Raw genomic sequence first — 14943 nt, 5'->3', positions numbered from 1 at the left:
AGTAGCAGAAGCTACAGAAGCTGAGGTAAGGGGCCTAAAAGACAGGTGGATGACATGGGCCTTATCACAGTGAACTGAAGACTTTAATTTCCTTTGGAGACATGAAAACTCAAAGCCAAACTTTCAGCTGGCACAGGCTAAGAAATCCATCTAGGAAGGAATTACCAAGTATATTTACTCTGCTGCTCACATAATTAAAATGCTGGCAGCTGGTGTGATCATCATTTAGATAGTTAGCCATCAGAAATCAATTCTTAGATATGAGGTAGTGCTCTGCAGTATGGGTGTGGACTAGTGAGCTAAGGCAGACTGAAGGACAACTCAAGCCTAGTGCGACAGTGACAATGTAGGATCTGTGTGTATGTGTGTGCGTGCCATGTCTTTGACAGTACCAATTAGCTTTGGACCGTAAGAATGAGAAAATAATTTGTTTTTATTAAGGTTAAGGTAAGGGCAGGGGTTAGGCAAAAATGTATGTGTGCATGCATAGCGCTGCAATGATTAATCGATTAGTTAACAATTAATAAAAAGGATCGGCAACTGTTTTGATAATCAATTTTTTAAAGGAAAACGAAAGTAAATTCTCCAGCTTCCAGCTTCTTAATTGTGATTATTTTCCGGTTTCCTCTATTACAGTAAACTAAAATCTTTGGATTGTGGGCAAGACATTCGAGGATGCCATCTTGGGCTTTGGGAAACACTGATCGCCTTTTTTTTTTTTTTTTTTAAACCATTTTCTGACATTTTATAGACCAAACCACTCATCAATTAAACAAGAAAATAAACAAATTAATCTGCAATGAATATTATTGTCACATAGCAGTACCCACCACTGAGTTGGAGCTATAACTTATGTAACTAATAATCTAAAGAGCAGTCTAAACATTTCAGCAAACGCATACAGGTACACTGTTGTGTAAACAAGCATTTTCTGCATCCAAGTAACACGGCAACAATTACACTCCATCTATCAACAGCAGAGATCAAGAGGGAAAGCGAAAGCGCTGTTCGAGACATCACTTGCAGCTGGAGTGTAGACAAAACCTTAGCTGAATAAGTACGATGGAATCCCATTGTAAAATTTGGAACATAATGATATTTGGCAAGATAACCAACGAAAATAGATAATATAATGCTCCTCTAGAAGAAATTCATACCCTGTATCAACTCCTCCCACTCACATTTGACTGACATTCAGTTTCTTTCATCCAACACTGCACTCCCAAAGATATATGAAAGAAATAAAACACCTTGCCTCATCTGCAGCCTCTCATGCATGTTTTTCATGTAGGCTCATGGCTCTGTACAAGGCCTTGATTTTTACAGAAAAACCTCCCACAGTGCACACATCTTCATAGACTACATCTTTAGGGAATGACTTCACTCAACAGTGTCACTTTGAATGAGCGGTATCCAACATCGCCACATGAACAGATGGTGAATGTTACCTCTCATAAAATAATTGACAGATTACGCTGTGTCCAACCTGCTGGTTTTGTATCAATGCCAGACTGAAGTATCAAAATCTAATCCTACGTTAGTGCAGAATCTAACCACTAATAACAGACAAAACTCTTGACATGCACTGTAAACACATTTCAGCATCATGTGGGTCAATAAGGGCCAATAACACCAAGAATTATTATGTTTTACAACTACACATTCCAGTTCATGCTGAGGAAAAACTGTCTCTTTCATAAGACAAGACATGAAATTCATTTTTGCAGTGTTTCTACAATTCACTACTCCAAAACGGTACTTGGGAATGGAACAGCTCTCTCTCTCTCTCTCTCTCCTTTATTGGCATGAATGTAATAACAACATTGCCAAAGCATCATATATACACAACATAAGAACAATCAGCCCCATACATTTCATTAAACAATTAAAGCGTAAAGTAATCAAAGCGTATGTGTGTTTGTGTTTAAAAAAAAGAACAAAAAAGAAATATTAAAAATGAAAATAAAATAAATAAATAAAACAGTAAGCGTAAAAATATATATATAAAACATTCAAATAAATAAAACGGTAAGTGTGTGTATTAAAAAATATATTAAAAAAATGCTCTCTCTCTCTCTCTCTCTCTCTCACAGAGTGCACAATAGAACAGCAGTTGCAATTTTTTGTTAAGTACAAAGCAAGCACAAGGGTACAACAAGCTGGCTAAGACTTCAGGCCTAATTTAGCTGTCCACGTTTTTAACCGAAAGGCAAAAGCAAAATTCATTAACAAAGTTTTTCTGCCATCTTTTCAGACATTTGGACATCTTCAAATATGCTTGATTTAGTCAAATCTGCTATGCTGTTGTAGTACATAAAGACAGGGTTTGGAAACAAGTACACAGGGCTGAAGCAGTGCTTACTTTAAAGTTATCTCTGAGTTAACTCTCCCAACAGAAATGACAAGCAGTGCTGCCACATTTGTTTTCCAAATTCAGCATCTAGTTTTGTTCTCTTTTCTGTTGACACGCAGATACCCTGGTTTCTGAGCGGTTTCCTCTCCTAAAGCTTTCTTTTAGCACACTCAGGTGAACAGTCACTTGATCTTGTTTATGTTTTGGAGACAGCAGGGCATCTAAGATTCCTCACAACCAAATCCAAATGAAGAGTCTTTTCATGTGTAACTCCAAGCCTGAACTAAACAGTTTATTCTATGTGTGACAACTTTGACAAGACAATCAATTCTAGGAAAGAAGGTTGTCTTTTTAAACAGTACAGAGATTCTAGGCTTCGCACAGTTGAAAAGTTTGTGCCCAGCATAGGGATGAAACAGATTTTTCAGATAATGAATGGGGTGACCCATGTAAGCACCAATAATTGGCTATTCTGAGATGGCACTGCTGTTATTTCCAGGCCACTTTATTCCCGTGGGAGCATTACAGCAATTTTTATGAAATGCTCTTTAAGAGGGGAACACTTTTGATGAGGAGCACGAGAGGAGAGAGGATGAAAATAATTGTTGGCTTAAGATCCTTCTCATAATATCATTGTTCTATTGTTTCATCCTGCCACAGCCATTTCTGTTTTTAATGTACGTTGTATTTTGCATCTAAACTTCTGACTGGAACTGACTAAATTTGTAAGACAACAAGGAGGTTTTTCCTTGCCTCTGTCGCCTAGTGCTTGCTCTTGGTGGGAATTGTTGGGCTAAATAACATCAGAGTACGGTCTAGACCTGCTCTTTTATGAAAAGCGCTGTGAGATAACTGTTGTTGTGATTTGGCGCTATATAAATAAAATTGAATTGAACAATGTACATTGTATACTTAGGAACAAAATGTAAATGACAATGTACAAAAGAATACATACTGTACATCCTTCTTATATCTATTTTATGTTATAAACTTATGGAGATCATAAAATTAAAGCTGTAAGCAGCGTTAGGTGGGCCCCCCGCACGTGTAGCGCGTCGAGATGTGAGGCAGCTGCGTTGCAGATTCTAGAGTTCTGCCGATGTGGCTGTGCCACGCGCACTGCACAAAAGTGTTAATCATCACTTCCTGTGTCCCCTTTATGGCGCTACATAGCACTTGGCGCTACGACTATAAGTGAATATTGGCATGTAGATGTGTTTGAGGCGTGACTGTTATCAAGCATGTAAAGTCTGGTGCAGATGTGAGCATGTACACTTATGTTACAAGAACTTCCTCTTTCATGGCAAATCTTCGATTTTGGACGCCGCGCCATGGGCATGCCTTTACTCGAAAACTCACCATTTACAACTTTTAAGCGTCAGTGGGATTAGACTAGACAGTGAAAATCTGAAGTCAGTAGGACTAATTCTCCAGGAGGAATTCTTTGTATGTATGGAATGTGTAAATCATCCAAAAATTACCATAAAATTCAAAATGGCCATGACATTTGGACATGATACATGTGACCAGAAATTTCGTGTATGTAGGTGAAATGTGCCTAAAGTTGAAGTTGATATAGCCAACCTGCTAGCAGTAGTCCATCGTAGAGTAAGAAATTTCTTGTTGCCAGCCGGTGGCGCTTGATTTTGGACGCCACGCCACGGGTACGCTTGTGGACGAAAACTCACCATTTGTACAACTTTTACTCGTCAATGGGTTTAGACCACACAGTGAAAATTTGAAGTCCGTCGGATTAATTCTCTAGGGGGAGTTTGTTAAAGTATGAAGTGTGTAAATTGCCAAAAATGACCATTAAATCTAAAATGGCTTCCTGTGGCGAGTGGGGTATTGCTTCAAGAGGCTTTTTTGTGCATCTGGACATGATACATGTGCAACCGAAATTTCATTCATTTACGTGAAATTTCGGCCAGGGGCTGCTCTGTAGGGGGATGCTACCGAGCGACTTTGCCACAGCCATGTGCGAGACCCATAAAATACAAAATTTTTTGTGTTGCCTGATCTTTGTGCAAAGTTTGTTGAGTTTGAGAATGTCTAGGCCCCCAAAAATAAGATTACTTTACAGAAAAAAAAATCCCTTCAGTTCCAATAGGGACCTTGCATGTTTCATGCTCGGGCCCTAATAATAGCTCTCCATCACAGAAGCAGGCTTAATAGGACCTTACTCTCTTCCCTCCAAAAAGCAATGATATGGAAGGACCAATCCATCCATTAAGTAGTGCCAGGGAGGCATGGGCTAACCATGAATCAGTGAATGACATGCTAGGCCCCCAAATGAGCTCATCCATTATAGCCCAACACCTTATGGCAATAAAACATTTGGGAGGGGCTGAACAGTGGTGGGTAAACAGCAGAAAAGCAAACATAGAGCACTCACAAATAGAATACAACTGCAGCAATCATTACCACAATGACTCAATTATATACTGGGGCCATGGCTTGAGGCATACAAAAGTGAATGTACAATTGGTTTGCATAAGGATAAGCTAAAAGCAACAGCAATGTGCCAGATTAAAATATTTAGATAATATAATTGGAGCTAAATCTGTAAACGTTCTGAGGTAAACTGCCAGCAATGTGCCTAACTTAACTACTTCTACTATTTTTTTCAGAAACATAGACATGCTGGTTTTTGTTCCTCTTTTCATTACATGATCCACTAAAGAAACACAGCTCTTCATGTCTTTAAGTCTGCCTTCAAGGATATCTGTCCTCTCTGGCAACAGAACAAGCAGAGATGGTGGACACACAAGGAGGGAGCCAGCTCGACAGTTTAAATTATGCTGACTGTAATTGGACAGTGAAGTATGGGGAAAGGTAGGCCTGTAAGCTTATCTTTTATAGCGTGCCAGAGCAAATTAGGTTCTGACATCATGCATAGGAAGAAGCAAGATTTTAATGAAAGTTGGTTAGTTAATGCCATTGGGGGGCACAAGGGTAGGGTCAAGAGGCTCACAGCTAATCTGAGTCAAGCGGCCTTCTAGGTCCCATGGTCCCAACCTGTCACAGAGACACAGCGGTGGAGACATGTGGTTAATTGCTCTTCAGAGATACTGGTATTTAAATACAACAAGCTTTTTTTCTATCATTGGATTTGGCAAAGGGCCAGCCCAACCATATTTGGAGCATAAAAATTCAGAGAAAAATGTACAATAAATAAAAATCAAGTTAGTAAAAGAAATGTAAATGTGGTGCAGGACAAAGTACAGGACTTCACACTGTAAAGATTTGAGCCTCCAATATTTGTTGATACTCAAATATTTCCAAGGATCCTTTGAATAATGTCAAAAACACACCATCCCATTCAGCCAAAACAAGCATGTTTCCAAAAAGATGACACTTTTGAAATGCCAGGGATTTACCTGAGAACATTAATTTGCAATTTGCTTGTTTGGGGGCCGGTAGCATATCTCAGGACAGTTCTGTTTTAGCACAAGTAAGCAGACCACACCAAACACAGCAGCAAAACCCTGTTTCCAGCCTGGTTATATGACTGCTAAGTGCTGTTAAACTTAGAGAAAATCAACTGCCAGTGATGATCCAAATGGTGTGTTTAACATTTAAGATTTCTTGTATATTGATTATTTTTTCTGGAGAAAACAGCAGCATCAATGATGATTACCATACGGTTTATTAACACCATTTCTAGAGCTTTAAAATGTGCCCATCATATTTTGAGACATTAAGTAAGGATTTTATTATGATGAGGTTACTATTGATCATATGTGTGTCATGTTTCTTTATGAGAACAGCTTGATGATACAGAAGCGCAGCTTACAATCATAACAGTCATCAGCTCAAGTTGGACAACACCCACATTCACTTGTCTGGGCTTACAGGAATTTCACTGGAATATTTGCACTTCCAAGTCATATACAGGACGGGGGCCAAACTTGTTCTGATCAAATATTACACGATTTAAGGCTTTAGTATACGTTACTTTTCTTTTCAACACACCATGGCCACGGCTCAACAAGGATGCGCGGTTCACCTGAACACGAACCGCACCACCAAACAGTTCATAAAATCTTAAAATAAGGACGCTAAGCTACGTTAAGTTTTATAGTACAACAACTGCACGTGCACGAAGAGTTAATGAGCTAAACACGCGCGTGCACTTGTTCTGATTCTACTGCAAAGTGGCTGAAAGGTTGTTGACGCAGTATAGTTGCCAACCGTTAATCAACAGCGTGAAAACAACGCTTCTTACGTGAGTACGAAACATCAATTAAACTTTTCCCATTAAGAATACATCAAAGCGTACATTCAATTTTCTAAAGTACAGTCTGGAGTTAACGTTACTTACCTATGTTTCAGCGTAGCTTTCCACGTGCAGTCCACAAAATTTCTCCAGCTGCTGTCACAGTTCATCCACTTTCAGCAGTCTCTTCCTTATTGTTAGCTGTCTTCTTAGGCTAAACCGTAGCATGTCGTGTGTGACATCGCGTCGACCTCTTCTGCGACAGTTGTTGCCAGTTTCTTAGCGGAGAGTTTGCTTTTCCTGCTGCCGTTTCGGCGGAGAGACGATCTGTCTGACTGCGGCTGAGCGTGTGTATGTGTGTGTGGACTGGGAAACCAGTAGCAGGTTCCCAGACACACAAACCCTCCCGCCAATCACGTACGGTGTCACACCACCACGTAGCAAGCATTTCACATCTGCACGGTTTGGGAGTCTCTTTGAAGTGCGAAGGGACGAAGAAGAAGCCCCCAAGCTAAATGGTAAATGAAGGCTTTGAATTGATGTTTCTGGGCTGCTATAGTAAAGTTTATCATAGCACAATTTTCCATCTATGACGTTTAATTAATAGCAGCCTGATTAGGGTTTTTAGGATCAAAACTCAAACTTACTTAAAGAGGCTATTTGTTTCCAGATGATTTAAGCTAACTTGACTATTGTCTTTATAAAAAATACACCATACAAACATCACATAAGCCACATGACAGCAGCAACTTCCAATAGGCACATGATAAGAATAGGAAGCTGAAAAATTCTGTTTGCTAACTGGTAAGTTACTAGACTTATATTAACCGTGACACTTTCACATCCTGTGGGAATATTAGACATTGGGCTGTTTTAAGTAGTCTCTGTGAATCAAACCTTAAATATGTCAGATTATAGTAGGCGTACCACAAGATGACTTAATGAACAGTAGGGCATTCCCCAAGTTCACCATTAAAAAGTAGCTTCACCGCTTTGAATTGCTTGTTTAGACAAGTTGACACTACTTGAATCTTTTCCAATAGCTCACTGCTGGATGTGTGGGAGGTGTCAATGTTCAGGACTGTCCCAAACAGCCGGCAGCTGGTGACTACCATCTTTTGTTATTAGGGCCATGCCAACAGAAATCTGTTCCCAGGGAATTCACACACACAGAGGCAGTGAAACTGTGTGTGTGTGTGTGTCTAATGTTTAACTTGGCTGGTTGGTTGTGAGTCACCCAAACTCCCTACATAGCTTTTAACTCCTCTCCTGGTAGATTTGGCTTCTTTTATAAGCTCTGTCTTCATTTTGACCAGACTTGGACAACGTTGCCTCATCTGAGATAGTTCAAGTTTTATGCGCTTCTGTTTCTTTGCCTCTGGGTCTTTGCAGCTGATCATTAACATGTTGCAGAGGGAAATGATGAGCATTTAAGCCATCATTATTTGTCATAGCAAGCAGAGGACCAGTTGTACTCTAGCAGATGTCTGTGGGTCAGTTGAGAAAGCCATGATATTAAATGCATGATAAAGGATAAACAAATCCACTTGTGGCGTACATACACCCTTCTATAATGAAATATAAATGTTTCTGAATTCATTGAAAACAGTTTATCTGGTTTGCATTTTTGTTCTAACATGCTGCAACACTGAAGTCCCTGTAAGGTGTATTTGTAAGCACATAAGAGCTTTATTAATGTCATTTTTTCACTTTTGAATACAATTTATACCAGCTACAGCTCCTAGACAAATTACTCAATTACTCCATAATCTATGCAGCCCACAAAAAAGCTTGCTGATACTTGGCAGTTGGCACACCAATAATCAAATATGAATGTTCCTTATTCCTCCAGCCCTTAAAGCTTCCTTGGGATCATATTACCGTTTGTCTGGCTTTGTGATTCCTCACTACAGCATGCTGCTCAACCATCTGGTACAGCATGTGGAAATAGTTCATTTCAAGATTTTAGATTTGAAAATGTTTGATGAGTCTTCTGAGACAAATTTTTACGCATACCTTCAGACACTTTGATTTACACAGGCTCTTCTGTTGAGTGTAAATTATTATCTGGATGGGGAATGTCTTACTGCTATGGCTGCAAGGCCATTGGGACAGCAACAAGAAGGTGTTGGATTCACTGCTACGCTTTCTAGACTTTGACACATTACAAATACTAAACTGCTCTTCTGTGCTCCCCTACGTGAGCAAACACTTTCACTGTAATGAGTCACGTTTTCCAGGTTGAGGGAAAAATAGGCAGTGGCCAGAGGGGGAAAACTGATGTATACACACACACATGCAACCACACAGACGCACACAAGCAGAGAGGGTTAAAAGGGCATTAGCTGTTTCCTGCTGGTGAGTTCGGGAATTCAGGCAGCTGAGTCTCTCCAGGGAAAGACTGGCCGCTGATTTGCTCTGATGAAAGAGGCAAAACACTAGAACCAAAGTCAAGGGTTTTTCTTTTTTGTATGAAACTACCAGTCTCAGTAACAGTCTGAAGAATGTTTGCCCAACACATATGTTGAAAGCTTAACACTGCTCATTGCTCAATTCAATCCTGAGGTTAGCATTTGGATGCACGACACGCCACAGAGACTGAAACATCCTTCAGGTTTTACTCACATGGCTGGAAGTTTCCGCGATGTGTTATAGGACTGGAATCTGTGGAGATGGAACATTAACCAAGCGCCACTATTCTGGTGAATTTTGCTAAAATATACTACAGTACTCACAGACTAGTGTGGACTCCCTTTTACAAAGCAATACTAATTACTGTCTTACTTTTATTCAGCACCATACCAAAATTGCAGAGTGTGTTTAGTGGAATTTAGAAGGAGTTATTTATTTAGTTTTGAGTAATTTTCTGGAGCAAATGTGCTTCACTGACCTGAGTGCAGTGTATCCACTTAAAACTAATGTTTCTAAAATCTATTCCCCATAGATTTTCCATTAAGGATGGAAAATCTGTTTGATAACGTGTTCTGTGCCTGCTTGTTGCAGGGCTTCGTCACTAATATACTAAGAGTACTAGTCAAATCTAAGTTAAATTTCTCTCTGCACCACTACATCAATATGAAAAGATTCAATGACTTGTGCATCATTTTATACACATTTTAAACCAGGATGACATATGTCATACTTACAGGGTGACTACTTTTTATATCCAAGATGCCTCTTTTTATGGCTGCCCCTTTTAAATAAAAGGGGAAATTATAAATGCCTTCTGCATCACTTATCGTATATCCGGATGTTTTTGGCATCATTCCTTGGAATTTAGCATGTGTGGGCTTGAGTAAAGACCGTCCACAAAATATGAGCTTGTAATGATGGACCCACTAAAGTATCCACGGGGCTGAGATGTGAAACAGTGACCACGCTCCCTCTCCTTGAGTAAAATCAGTACTTTTTCGATCAAAAGAAATCCCACAGGAGACAGAAGCAACTGTCAGAGCTTTACCTGGCACGCCTTCTCCCTAGGCCTCATCCCTTTCCCCCCTTCCTCTCTCTACACACCATCTATCCCTCCTCCCAAAAGTACTGGAAAACATAAACATCCTTCCAGCCGGTGACGTTAGACGAGGAGCTGTGCAGGCTGGCTGGATTAGAGAAAACGAGGTGCCTCAGTTCCCGTGGTGAGTAGGGTAAACATGGTGATCTGACGATAGAGGAATGGAACGGTGCACGGGACCCTTTGCTCCAACTTCTCATCTCCCCACATGGCCAGCTGACTGCTTTACACTCACACAATCCCCTACATACTCTCTATTTTTTATTTCTTTTCTGTCTGCTGCACTAATCAAATACCGAATTCATGTGGTTTGTTGTTTACTCTTCACAGTGTGAGTAATTAAACACACACATCAGACCCTGGATTCAGAGCTACACGAGAGCTCACTAGAGAGAAAAACATGTCTCATTGTGGCCAAGCCGGCAAGCATACATAACTTCAAACAGCGTGCCTGTGTGTGTGAGTTGTTGCATGCTTTCATTTGAGATTTTATGTCTTTGTTCCAAGGATATCAAACAGTGCAGTGATTTTCAGAGTTGTTTCCTGTTGTTTTTTTGGTTCTTGGTAACTTTGTGGAACTCGCCACATTCAGGGAGGTGGACTGTGTGTTTATATGAAGAGGGGGTGTCTGAAACATCTTGTTTAGGTTTCACTTGTCAAGTGAGGAAGTTGTGAAGTGTGTGCGTGTACTCTTTGCTGCACATTTCACATTACCGATCCAGGTCAAATGTAACAATCCACTCTGATAATAGTATGTGTAAAATAAAAATATTTAGACCCCGATCTGGTATTGATTTTACCTCCTAGTGCCTGATAGAATAGCTCTCACATGTGGCCCCTGACTGATCACATTGGATGCACCAGAACCCAACGTATGGCATGATACAGATATGACATTTTCTTACTTTTTTGTCTTTCTCCTTCCCTGACCCTAACACTTTTACTTTTTTAACACTTCAGAACCACTATTAGTATTATGCTATATAATCATATCTGTATTCCATTTTATTGTCCTACAATTAGTCATTCTCAAACAGTGACTGTCAAAAGGCTTATTCTGATTCGTCCAGATGATCTGTCCAATTATAGAAATTATCCATATGACCTTTCAGGCACTGCTGAACTAACCCCAGCAACTATTCATATAACTGCACACGCTGAAATCATTTTTGACAACAGTTTTGCTTTTTTAAGTGTGAATTTTGGGACCCAGTCGTTGGAATATTCCTTTGCCAAAGACAGCCACTTTAATTAGATTTGAAGCAGATATCAGCCATCCATCATCTCAATGCCTGGCCAGTAATGACTTTCATACTCAGATCAATCATGGCTGCTTTTAAAACATATCAAAGAAATTTTCTTTGAATCCCTGTTATGAATTCTGCATTACTAATAAAAGCTTGGTATTAAATCAATGGAACATTTAGTTTTAATACAAAAATCAGTATATAATGAAATGTAGACTTTTGTTTATGAGAGAAAGGGGGGAGGGCTCACTAATCTTGCTCTTAAACAGATCTAATTGGACAAGACGCCACTTTTTAACCTACAGTGAAATGTCTTTTCATTATCTTGATTCTTTCTTTTCCCTTTTCCGCTCAACTTATAGGGCAATATACTGTATTGCGTCAACCATAAAGCCACTGAAGATTAGTGGACTTTGTGCAAAATGTGCAAAATGTGCAAAAGATACCAGAACATGTGTCAGGCATGGAAATATCTTTTTCAATTGTTATGAATAAGAACTAAGTGGAAATAGTATTTGCATAGTAAACCCTGAAACCGTGTATTCTGAGACACACAGCTGCTTCACAACACTGTACAAAAGAAATACAAAACACTTCCTAACCGTGAGATGTGTTTCAGTCAGTCTGAAGCCTTGCCTGCTATCACGCATCGTGCCAACACTGTCACTTTGCCCATAGGCAGCAGCTTAACACAGGAGTGAAAGCAGGATTTTCAGAAGGAGAACCAATCCTGAATCAAAGTAAATTCTCTGGGGTGCGCTGAAGTTAGATTTCTGAGCCACTCGCTGGGCAAACGGCACTGTAATGGAGCCACACACCATTAAACACAAGACACTGAATCCATCTCCATCATGGCAGTCAGACAGTTGACTGATGGGTGTGCGAAGTGTGTGCGTTTGCTGTGGTTGTGTGTGGTATTCTTCAATACACTACCTCACCTCTGTCATTATGAACGATGCAGGCATCTGAAAGCCAAAATGGAGTCTCTTAATCCACATTATATTGAAGAAGTCCTGAATTTTGACCCCTTATGTTTCTTATACAGCCCAAGCCTTCATCTGTAAGTACTGAAATTACAGCATTGCAAATAGTGGGATCTATAGCATGCCAGTATATGAGTTAACATATTTGATAGTGTTTTACAGTATAGCAACTCATACATAAAAAGTATTTTTTACTTTCTGCCTTAGTTTATTAAATTGGTTTCATTCAGTCTGTCGCTGGCTGTCTGATTTCTCTCGTCTGATCCTATCATGCCAGATAACAGTCACAATCAGCCAATTTAGCCGATCAATGAGCAGAGCCCTCTGGCAAACACAATGAGCCAAGGATCCAATTTCATTTTGCAAGTTTAATTTGATCTTTTATTGTTGGCAGGACAAGTGGTGTCACATGGAGACGCTGCCATGGCCATAACACCACGGGGCGATAATGTGGAGATACAAAGATGGACACGGAGGGCACTGACATTTTGGGATTAACACAGACTTATGCCTTATTAAGTTCTTCATATCTGGGAACAATTGAGGTCAAACAGGTAAAGAAAAGGAGGATGAAATTGAGGGAAAAGGTACCAATAAGGTCCTAAAAGGTGATGATGTCAGAGGCCTTTTTAATACTATTGAACCAAGGGGATCAATTTAAAAACACCTGAATTATCTCAGTGTGTGTGTTACACTGAGGCATAGCTCATTCATAATAAAAATGCCTTTACTGAAAGAAAAATCTGCCCCCAGTGTCCCATTTGAGCCTCTTCATTCGCTTAATTTTTGTACATTTTTCGAAAGCGAGATTCCTATTGATTCTTGCAGTGTTATGAATTTGACAAAATATCTCCCAGGATACCTCTGTTTCTTCCTTGTCAGACAAGTCAGCAGACCTACATACCCATCATGCCCTAGGCAAAGACAGGTTCACCATGAAAAGGAAAAAAACAGAATCCAACACTTGTTTGTGGGTTCAAAATGTATTCTCTAACAACATCAGCCATTTACATTGCATTAACTGAAGCTGAAAAACAAGATTTAGCCAAACTAAACAGGTTTTAGTGAGCGAGGCGATGCAAATTACCCAATTTTGTGCAACAGTGCTTAAAACCAAAAGGTCCCTGGGGGAGAAGTGGATTACTCTAGAAAAGACTCCCATAGCAAATAGCCCGAGAGAGGATTCAGCCTGAAATGTCAAACGCGAGCTGAAATACACAACATCAGTAGCGTTAGCTGTAATTTGTTGCACACAGTTTGTGTATATTTGTGCACTGCATGTATGCATGGCCGTAAAATTCTTGCGTGATGCAGAAAGTGATGATGCAAGCGACTTGGCTCATAACAGACCCATCTCATCTCTATAAACACCACTTGACATGACCTCATCAGCTGAGAGGACACCCTCCGGATCAGCTCTGAGACTTTAATGACATGCTTATAATTTCTGCAACAGCATGTGTGATGTCAAGACTAGGCATCCACCTTGTAAGGCAAGACTAACAAGGTGGATGACCTAAGGCCTTCCAGTAATCATCCAACAGATGAGATGTAGCGGTGTCAAATCTTGTTGTTTGTAGGACTGTTTTCATTTTTCTATAAAGACAATAACAGGAAAAAGTATTGTCTCTTTTGTAGCAATAAATGACGCAACTTCAAGAGTATGAGTCAGCAAGAAAGACTTTAGCTCAATCGTAAGTATGTAAACTTCTTTCCATAAACTTTTCCTAAAAAATAATCTCCCCAAGGTATCTGAAAGGCATGTTATATCTGTAAACGGCTAGAATACTGATCTACATGTGGATTAATTAAAGCCAAAAATGAACATTACTTTGTGAGCTTATAAAATTTATGTTTTAGCCTTTGAACCACAAAGAGCTTTGACTAGATCACAATGCTTTCTAGAGCCTTTAAACTCAGTTTAGCAGCTCCAGAGTGTAATTGATGACATCAAGATAAGAGTCTTGGCACTCTCCAGCGTTTAGCCCAGACCGGGGCTTTTCCATGGGAACATATCTAGACTGAACCGTCCAGGATAATGAGAATAGCATATGTGAGTTCTCTTTTGGGGTGGATTCAATATGCTTTATTATGTGAATCCAAGAGGTCAAGCCCACAAACTGTGTACAGTGACAGTGCTATATTGAAAGCTCTGAAAAGAAACGGGACTGGAAAAAATTGTGAATCCTACATTGTTTACTTGCTTTTTGCAGTACGATTTTTCAGTATCCTGAGTAATGCATTTATCTTTTCAGCAAAGAGGACAGTTAAATAGTGTTACTGGTTTGGCTTACAAAAATCACGTAAGGGAATCAATGCAGCACACACATTGGAGTGTGAAACATTGGACTACTTAGTGATTAAAGTTTATACCATTTGTTGTTGATTTATAAACCCAAATATACATTGGTTTCAATTATGCTGAAAAAACACTTGCTTTACAAAATTATGTTGATTAAGACATTGATTAAGAAAAATATGTAAATAAAGTTATTTTTATATCCGCAGCTAGTTAAAGAGAAATGGCAAAGAAAAACGTAGCCTGTTTAAAGCTAGCAGCTCTCCGAGGCTGTACTTTGAGCTAAATGCTAAAATGAGAATGCTAACATGTTCACACTGGCAGTTCTAAA

At 39.6% G+C, this 14943-nt stretch overlaps 1 protein-coding gene across 3 annotated transcripts in view; it reads right to left on the bottom strand.

Moving 5' to 3' along the window:
- stxbp6 (syntaxin binding protein 6 (amisyn)) overlaps positions 1-6960 on the bottom strand; it is a 66647-nt gene extending 59687 nt beyond the window's left edge. Inside the window, exons 1-2 of one of the 3 annotated variants that reach the window (XM_038728549.1) lie at positions 6678-6960; positions 5328-5371 (exon numbers count right to left, since the gene is read on the bottom strand). The gene's annotated coding sequence lies outside the window, so the exon portion shown is untranslated. The remainder of the gene's footprint in view (positions 1-5327; positions 5372-6677) is intronic. The other 2 variants (XM_038728548.1, XM_038728550.1) reach the window with 2 other exon arrangements.
- Between the last annotated feature and the right edge of the window lie 7983 nt (positions 6961-14943).

The sequence above is a fragment of the Micropterus salmoides genome, unplaced genomic scaffold (genome assembly GCF_014851395.1).
Source record: "Micropterus salmoides isolate LMB-PRFRI ecotype aquatic unplaced genomic scaffold, ASM1485139v1 Ms_hic_scaffold_19, whole genome shotgun sequence".
Classification (NCBI taxonomy): domain Eukaryota; kingdom Metazoa; phylum Chordata; class Actinopteri; order Centrarchiformes; family Centrarchidae; genus Micropterus; species Micropterus salmoides.
This window is presented reverse-complemented; position numbering and strand designations above follow the sequence as displayed.